Below are 9097 nucleotides of genomic sequence, written 5' to 3' on the forward strand. Positions count from 1 at the left end.
TCATCAAGCAGTTTGGCTCCAGGAGACAGACACTCTCTCTACTTAAAGGGGAAACTACAAACTGTCCTTTTTGATGAAGCTCCTATGTTGGGTTGCCTCAGGATTGGCTTGGACCAGCCCCAGGTTATCCTGCTATAGGCTCAAACTGCCAGTTTACTTGAATACCGAGCTCCTGTCTCCTCCTTAACCTATGTCACCTAATGTTATTTATGTTGTCATCATGTTATAATGCTCCTAGAATGCAGGCCTGCTTTTAGAAACAGTCTCAAAAGTAGTAAGGGAGGTAGAACCTTTAGTTATCAGGCCCACTCTCCTTTGCAATCATCAACCAGTTTGGCTCTAATAGGCAGACACTCTCTCTACTTTAAGGGGAAACTGAAAGCTCTCCTTTTTGATGAAGCGTATATGTTGGAGTGCCTCAGGATTGGCTTGGATCAGCCCCAGGTTACTTGATGCACCGAGCTCCTGCCTCCTCCTTTACCTATCCTATCCTATTGTGGACCAATGCTTTCGAGTGCTTACGGGTGTCAGGGTTGGTCTTATCAAGAAACAGTCATGTTTCAAAACAGGTGCTTAACACAGACACCAGCTGAGCAGAGAGAAGGGCGCAGAGATGGATGCAAAGGAAGAGGGAGATCACACAGGATAAAACATGTAATGTCACCTAATGTTATTTATGTTGTCATCATGTTATAATGCTCCCAGAATGCAGACCTGCTTTTAGAAACAGTCTCCAAAAGTAGTATGGGAGGTTGAACCTTAGGTATCAGGCCCAATCTCCTTTGGAATCATCAAGCAGTTTGGCTCCAGGAGGCAGACACCCTCTCTACTTCAAGAGGAAGCTACACACTGTCCTTTTTGATGAAGCTTATATGTTGGGGTGCCTCAGGATTGGCTTGGACCAGCCCCAGGTTATCCTGCTATAGGCTCAAACTGCCAGGTTACTTGATACACTGAGCTCCTGTCTCCTCCTTAACCTATGTCACCTAATGTTATTTATGTTGTCATCATGTTATAATGCTCCCAGAATGCAGGCCTGCTTTTAGAAACAGTCTCCAAAAGTAGTATGGGAGGTACCTTCAGTTATCAGGCCCACTCTCCTTTGGACTCATCAACCATATTGGCTCCAGGAGGCAGACACCCCCTCTAGTTTAAGGGGAAACTACAAGCTCTCCTTTTTGATGAAGCTTCTATGTTGGGGGTGCCTCAGGATTGGCTTGGATCAGTCCCAGGTTACTTGATACACCTATGCCTGTCTCCTCTTTTACCTATCCTATCCTGTTGTGGACTTCCTGTTGCGGTGACACCAGAAGAGAAGAGAAGCTGGAGGTTTGTACACTGGTGGAGATCCAGTAATAGCAGCAGCAGGTAGTTAGCCACCTCGCTCAAGGGCAAAGTTACAGCCTTTCTATTAGGAGGCAAAACAATCCTTATCCAGGTCTCCAGAAATAGGTTATGGAAATAAAAGGTAGCCTTCCGCCTCTCTAAACTCCTCTGAATTACAGCGTGAAGCCAAAAGAGATGGCACCATTGATTGCCACCTCCGTCCTTTGAATGGAGTCTGCCCCTGCTCGCTTTGGATCGAATCCTTCCACAGACTTCTCTACTTCCTCTTGTTGGCGACTCGAATAAAAAAGAACCTCGTCCTTAAAATACTCGTGATGTCATGGAGCAGGAGAAGAAATGGGACAGGCTCCTGCTGAGTCGGTTGAGAAAAAATCCAACCATGGGCTGATTAAGAGGTGTTAATTTATTCAAATGAATGCCAGCTCCAGAGTTGATTTCATTCTTTTTGGTTTGTATGTGTGTTATTCTTTCTGAGACACGTGATGTGAGAAATAAGAGGGGGGGAGACAAAGAGAGAGAGAGAGAGAGAGGAAGAATTGACCGACAAAGGAGCTGAATCAGACCACAGAGCAGCTTTCAAGGCCTCAGCACATAAACCTGTGTGCTCTGAAGATACGGCTACATGACAATGACACAAGGCCAGCTCAACACTCTGCTCTCCGTTTGTCTCACACCTTTCATCGCTCTGATGTGGATTCATGCTTATTCTTACACATGATTGCCTTTTTTTTAAATGACATAAACGTACTGCTTCTTCAGTATCAATAACTTACTTGGACTAATGCATGTATGACCAGATTCAAGTCTCGCCCTGCAACACAACTGTGCATCACACCAAAGGAACAAAAGATTGCTTTATCTATATTTCCAGTGATAAAAGCACGTTGACTGTGTAAAAAGATGGACGACACCGCTCCAACTCCTTCAGTGTTACAAAAGTGAAGCCGAAATACCCCTGCAAAAGGCACTGACATCTTTCATTGGTGGCATCTTAGAGATTGGCTGTTAGAGCCGCCTTCCTGCTGACCAAATCCCACATTCAACTTCACAAGAAAATGTCAAACACCCCTCAGGTGTGGAGAGAGACAACAGGTAAAAGCTTCTTGAGTCTGAAGCAGACACTCCTGGGTATGAAAGGTTCCATGACTGCTGTGTTTGTGTTTTCTCTCGCTGTTCCTCCTTCACACTGTGGCTGCAAGAGCGGCCTTGGTTGACGGAGCTGTCAATCATGATGTTATACTTCTTTTTATAGCATCATGTATAGAATCTCAGAGAAAAGATCAATCAGATATAAATCAGCATGATAAGAAGTAACTTTGATGACAGAAACCAGGTTTAAAAGAAAATGATATGATATCTACTTTTAATGTAAAACTACCACTGCACTAATATAATAATAATAAATAAAATAATACTGAATCCCCTCCTCATTACAACTTAACATCGCAGAGAAAAGATCAATCTGATATAAAGTTGGTCCCATGTCCCGTCTGTTAACATGGAGGAGGCGGGGCCTATTATCTGTACTGCAGCCAGTTAATAGAGGGAGCTCTGAATATTTTCATGTCATCCTCTGCCTCTTAAATGCAAAGATTCTGCAGCAGCATCATGACAAAGTTCTGCCACCACTACACCTCTCTCAACTCTGGCCTCTTATAGTGTGTTATTTCACATCACATCGTCAATCGCAATGCACAGCTGGAGTTCCACATACACAGACACTAAGACATGCATGCACAACATATCACACATCCTCTCTCTGTTGGACGAGCAGCAGTAGAAATGTCCAGTTGATGCAACACTGAGTGAAAGACTCTTAGAGACAGCTGTGATTATGGTGTGCAGAAGTTTGCAGAGAGAGAAATCTTTGATGGATGTTTCAGATTGCAACATAAATCCAGCACACATTTTAAAAGTGACAAAACTTTTGTTAGTTGAAATAAAAACCCTTTGATTTTTTTTCCTTCCTGTCTTCTTAATAGCTTTTGGGTTGCAGGCAAGGACGCACACTTTCAAAGGGAAATAATGAGTCTGATATTTGTGTGAGTGACACAAAAAGAAAGGAAATGACTGACCATGAATAAGGTTCTCTAATTCCTCTGTACTGTAGATACAGTCTGACAACTCTATCATTTTTCATTAAGACATGTAGACAGACGTTTGTGTGTTAGTGCAGACAACAACAGGCGATGTTAGATGTCCTCCATTCTCAGATCTTATTTCCTCGCCAGACTAAACGATAAGAAGTGAAACCAAAAGTGCAACACGGGTCATGTGTTGGATGTTTTTGTATCTCTGCTGGCTGCAAAGTAGGAAGTGGATAACAGGAGACTTACCCCAGAGCCTGCATCATCATCCATGTGCTCCAAACTCCAGAGTGTGTCAGGTTGGCAGCTCTGGAAGTCCTGCAGACAGACAATGTTTTCCATTAGAATACATTCACTCTTGGTTGTGACCAAGCGGCAACCTCCGGTCTCACAATATGAAGCCAATGCGGATGTGTTAAAAACTGCAGTTCATCTAGTGTCCACTTGAGGCTGGCTGCAGGAACACCAGAAACCACATACACACCAATTCAAAAAAGTGATCTTTGCAGCAGAAATAAACATGTTTACAGCCTGGTGCAAAAAACAAGTGTAGTCTGGATAGCTCATTTCTCGATCGGCACAAAGTGTACGGGGGGTGAATTTTTTCATAACACTGGAAATTCGAAGATATTAAAGGTGACAGCTCGGAGCTTGTTCAGCCCATAGACTGTATAAAATACAACTCAACCCCTACTCTGTTTTTCATTCCCTGCACACATGTGTGCTAACAAGGAGCTTAGGAGGGAGGCATGCTAGTTGTAGGCTGTCTTAATAAACACAAAGGTCGATTTTACTCCCCACGTCTGCAGATTTGAAGATATAGTGGATGATTTTTAGTTTTCATGGAAAAGTGCTAGCGCTAGTTAGCATAGCCACATAGCTACATGTTCGTCGCTGTGTACCAAGACACACGTCGACATACTGACAAATAAAACAACAAGAAACACTAAATCTGTGACCGATGGTTCAGAAAGGTCCTGCTGCAGGCGCCTCTCCATCAGGATCAGATTCTGGATCAGATTCAGAGGGTTGAAGTAACGCGGGTCCGTGAGCAGCCGTGTATATTCAGCCAACATGTAAACATTAGATCAACGTGCTGGACAGCCGAGGCACATCCACTTCCTGAGGGGGCGTGGTCAGAGAGCTCATTCTCATTTAAAGGCACAGACACAGAAAACAGCCTGTTCTGAGCAGGGCTGAAAAAGAGGGGTTTACAGGCAGACCAAAATCTGATTTCAAAGTGTTTTTATGAGCAATAAACTTTAAAGACATGTTTTGGGGACCTCTTAGACCAATATATGTTGATGAAAAAGAGCAGAATATGTCACCTTTAAGATTATGAGTCTTTAACTATGAGAGGCACAGCTGACTTGATTGACAGGCGGGAACACTGTGGCTGTTGGCGAGGAGGCTCAAAGCCCGCCTCTTTACCTCACTAGCTTGACAAAAAGTTATGTTGAGTTCAGCATTTCCAATATGGCCGCCGCCATGGCCTCAAATCAGCGCTTCAGAAACAGATGGGTGACGCCACAGATACTACGTGCATTATTTACACAGTCTTTGGTTTTGACCTGATCTAGACTCCAGAGGTCTGACCGGTGACTGTTGATATTTAACTAAAAGTGGCACTGCACCATAGCTGCAAACTCTTCTTTGATCAACGCTTTTTATTAGCTCATTATGCTTCTCTGCTCAGCACATAACACTTTGGGCACCCGTGGTGAAGGAAGTGAAGGTCTGGACTGATGGCACTTTCCGGCCGTCACACTGATTCTGTCCCATTTGCAAATACAGACCCTGCTGTGCGTAATATCACCGAGCCATACTGCCTCAAAAACAGCCCCGTTTATTACTCTTTTTAAAGGCTGAGGAGGCATCGCCCCGAGAGCAGTCATACGAGGTCTGAGTTGAGTGAAACTCTGCACGTCTCATTTGACATCCAAGCTCGGTGTTTGCTGCTGCGAGAGTCTCAGCTCATGGAGTTCATTAGAAAGCATAAACAAGTGGAGAAGTTACCTGACTGTGTGTGATTCACGAGTCACACATTTTGAACTTTTGTACCGTGATAAAATTTATATGCAGAGAGGGAAAATAAAGCACTGCATTATGTAAGGCTGCTGTGAAACAAGGGAGAGCCTTTATGGATGACACCTGTTCTGGAGACACGACGAGAACTTTCTGAGAAACTTCCTGCCATCCATATTCATCTCGAACTTTTGCAATCTGTCTTCATGACATTCTGTACACAAAGCAGATTCCTCTCTGTTTCTCTCGCCAAGATGTTCTCCTTTTTTAGTCTTTTTAAAGGTTTTAGTTTATTTATGTATACAAAACTAAAACCTCAGAGGAAGTAGTAGCTCTTATTTTTGTTTATACAAATTATACTAGGGATATATTTTATTATTCATACTGGACCCTTTAAAGCAATATTACTTTAAAAAAAAGTCCTGCAAATAATAAATTAAATTTAAAATAATTGGTAAAATTTTTAAAAATTATTTCTTTAAAAGGGACGCTGAATAAGAAGACATGTTGGTTTTATTTTGATAAATTATTATTATTTTTTTTTAAATGCATTTCCCACAAAAAACACAGTGGATTTAGAGGAAACTTTTTTTATATATATTTTCAAAAAGTTGTATTTTTGGCCTTTTTGCCTTTTTTTTATAGGACAGCTGAAGAGAGACAGGAAATGTGGGGAGTAGAGAGCGGGAGAAGACATGCAGGAAATGGTCGACCCCTGCGACGAGGACTATAGCCTCTGTATGTGGGGCGCTTAGACCGCTAGGCCACCAGCGCCCCCTAGAGGAAACTTAAAAAATAAATGCACTCTTAGATCGCCGTCTTGTTTACACTGCAATGCACTCTGGGTAGCGAATTAATAATCTTGTGCACATAAGAAAATGATGTTTCAGGAACAAGATAAGATAATAAATTGAGAGCATAAGATTTTTATATTGTGTGCACTTCCTGTGACTTCATGGGCTCTGTAGTTTTCCAAACTGTACTTGTAGTTTTTGAATAATGCTCACTTTGACTAGCCCTTTCTCTGTGTATTGGTTCCCTCTCTTCTGCTGTCTAAACTCAGAAATCTTGGAGTTATATTCGATCAGTCCGTGTACTTTGATCACCACATAAAACAGTTGTCCCGGTCATGCTTCTTCCATTTACGAAAGATTGCCAAACTCAGGTGTGTTGTGTCACATCCTGAACTAGAAATGATCATTCATGCTTTTGTTTCATCCCGACTGGACTATTGTAATTCACTTTTCACCTGCCTCAGTAAGTCGTCCCTCCATCGTCTTCAATTAGTCCAGAACGCTGCTGCAAGGCTGTTGACCAAGTCCAGCCGGACAACCCACATCATTCCGATTCCATCTTCCCTACATTGGCTTCCAGTTAGATTTAGGATTCACTTTAAAGTCCTCGTTTTCGTGTATAGAGCTCTGCATGGTCAGGCTCCTGAATACATCGCCGACCTGCTCCACCCCTACCTCACCAGTAGGCCACTCAGGTCTTCTGACCAGGGCTTGCTGGTTGTCCCTCGAGCGCGCTTAAGAACAAAAGGTGACCGTGTTTTTGAAGTTGTGGCACCGACATTGCGGAACGCTCTTCCTGTAAATGTTCGTTCAGCTATATCTGTTGTCGCCTTTAAAAAACTTGTGAAGACACATTTATTTAAACAGGCCTTCGACTCACTGTGTTCAGACTAATGTTCTATTTATGCTATGGTCTGTTTCTTTTAATGTGTTGGATATTTTCCTGTGAAGCACTTAGTGATTTTATTCTGTGAAAGGTGCTATACTAAATAAATTTACTTACTTACTTTACCTTTCTGTCTCTCCACAAATGATAAGGTCGTGTCTTAGGGAAGTAAGTACACTACCAGTCAAAAGTTTGGAAACACCTTCTCATTCAAGGGTTTGTATTTATTTTAATGATTGTAAACACTGTAGATTAATACTGAAGACATCAACACTATTAAAGAACATATATGGAATTATTTAATTCACAAAAAAGTATTAAACAAAGCAGAATCTGTTTCATATTTTAGATTCTGTAAAGTAGCCCCCTTTTTCCTTCATGACAGCTTTGCACACTCTTGGTATTCTCTCAGTCTGCTTCATGAAGTGGTCTCCTGGAATGGTTTCTAATTAACATGAGCCTTGTCAAGAGTTCATTTGTAGAATGACTTGCCTTCTTAATGTGTTTGAGACCATCAGTTGTGTTGTTCAGAGGTAGGGTTAGCACACAATGGATAGCTGTATTTGACTACTGTTGTAATCCAGATTATGGTAAAACCAGATTATTTCATAGTTTTGATGTCTTCAGTGTTAATCTACAATGTTGAAAATAATTAAAATAAATAAAAAACCATTGAATGAGAAGTTGAGTCCAAACGTTTGACTGATAGTGTGTATTTAGATGTGTAGAAGCTGTGAGATTAAACATTCTTGATGCTCTCATAGAACAGTTTTACACAGAGACATTAATCCATGCATACAGATAAACTCGTTCTTTCTTCTACAGTAAAATGTTGTTTTTCTTTGCAGCATCACTCTGGGTGTTGGCGAGAAAGCACAGTGAGGACGAGGTACCACCTGCGAAGAGTAAACATAAAAATGCGACACTAAAAAGCTCATTTTTCATAATGAAGCTTTCACTTTTCAAGCTGCAGGCACATACTGTTGCTGCATTTTTTACCCCTGTACGTCCTGAATTTATGACTTGTGCCTGTGAAGCAGTATTTTACATTTATTTTATTCCAGCGTGACTTTTATCTCACTTTAGAACTTGTTTATCCCCAAATTTGGTTTGTGTGTAAGCTCCCGACCGCTGACTTCAGCAATGATTAGAGATCACAACAGGAAACATATTTCTGCTTCCCCCCTTGCAGCATGAGGCAAGTCATCAAATTGCCAACTTGTCACTCGCCTTTCCAGCAAACAATGAAAAGCCTTTGAAAGTGATGCTGAATATGAGAAGCCTCCCTGCAGTGGTACCATCACTCTGCAGCATCACTTTCTGCTCTCATTGCAGACTCGAGCTGTAACCAGAAACGGGCATGAAAAAAACAAAAACAAAGAGCAGGAGTCGAGCTGCCAAACAAGGCTGGCTGTTCATCGCAGGCCTGTGGTGTAATTCTAATCATATCTAGCCATCACAGTGGGCAGGTGATGAGATGAATGTGTCCAGAAAGAAGTTAGAAGCATAAAAGCTTTCAAAAAAAAAGGAAAGACCAGTGTGCCCTTGGCAATTGGAGGGCTGTTTTCATGATGTGTTTGCAGCGGCATATTTCAGATTCACAGCAAGGATGCGTGGAAATGGATAAATCAATGAGGCCATCTGGGGAGAGGAAGTCAAGATGAGAAATGGTTTAATGCTGACGTTCATTCGACAGTAGCCTCACAGACCTAATTATTCTGTTCATTACCGCCATGCAAAAGAGAAGAGAAAGGGCCTTGTTATTTTTCATGACACAGATCAAATGATTTCCCTTTTTTGACTCGCCTGGAAGAAAGTTAGAGGTCATTGAAGAGTTCTGAAAATGTAGGCGGGGTTTCCGTTTTACAAGGTAACTGATAATTAACCCTTTGTGGATGTGTCCCCCCCAAAATCACTTACTTTAACTCTTCCTGTCCCATTCAAGTCACTAAGCATAG

The 9097-nt window shown here is 41.9% G+C and overlaps 1 long non-coding RNA gene across 1 annotated transcript in view; it reads right to left on the reverse strand.

The window, feature by feature from the left end:
* Positions 1-9097, reverse strand: part of LOC117806790 — a 175950-nt gene that overhangs the window by 121675 nt on the left and 45178 nt on the right. Inside the window, exon 3 of the long non-coding RNA XR_004629753.1 lies at positions 3684-3752. This is a non-coding gene — a long non-coding RNA (uncharacterized LOC117806790). The remainder of the gene's footprint in view (positions 1-3683; positions 3753-9097) is intronic.

Source organism: Notolabrus celidotus, chromosome 22, assembly GCF_009762535.1.
Source record: "Notolabrus celidotus isolate fNotCel1 chromosome 22, fNotCel1.pri, whole genome shotgun sequence".
NCBI classification, from domain to species: Eukaryota; Metazoa; Chordata; class Actinopteri; order Labriformes; family Labridae; genus Notolabrus; species Notolabrus celidotus.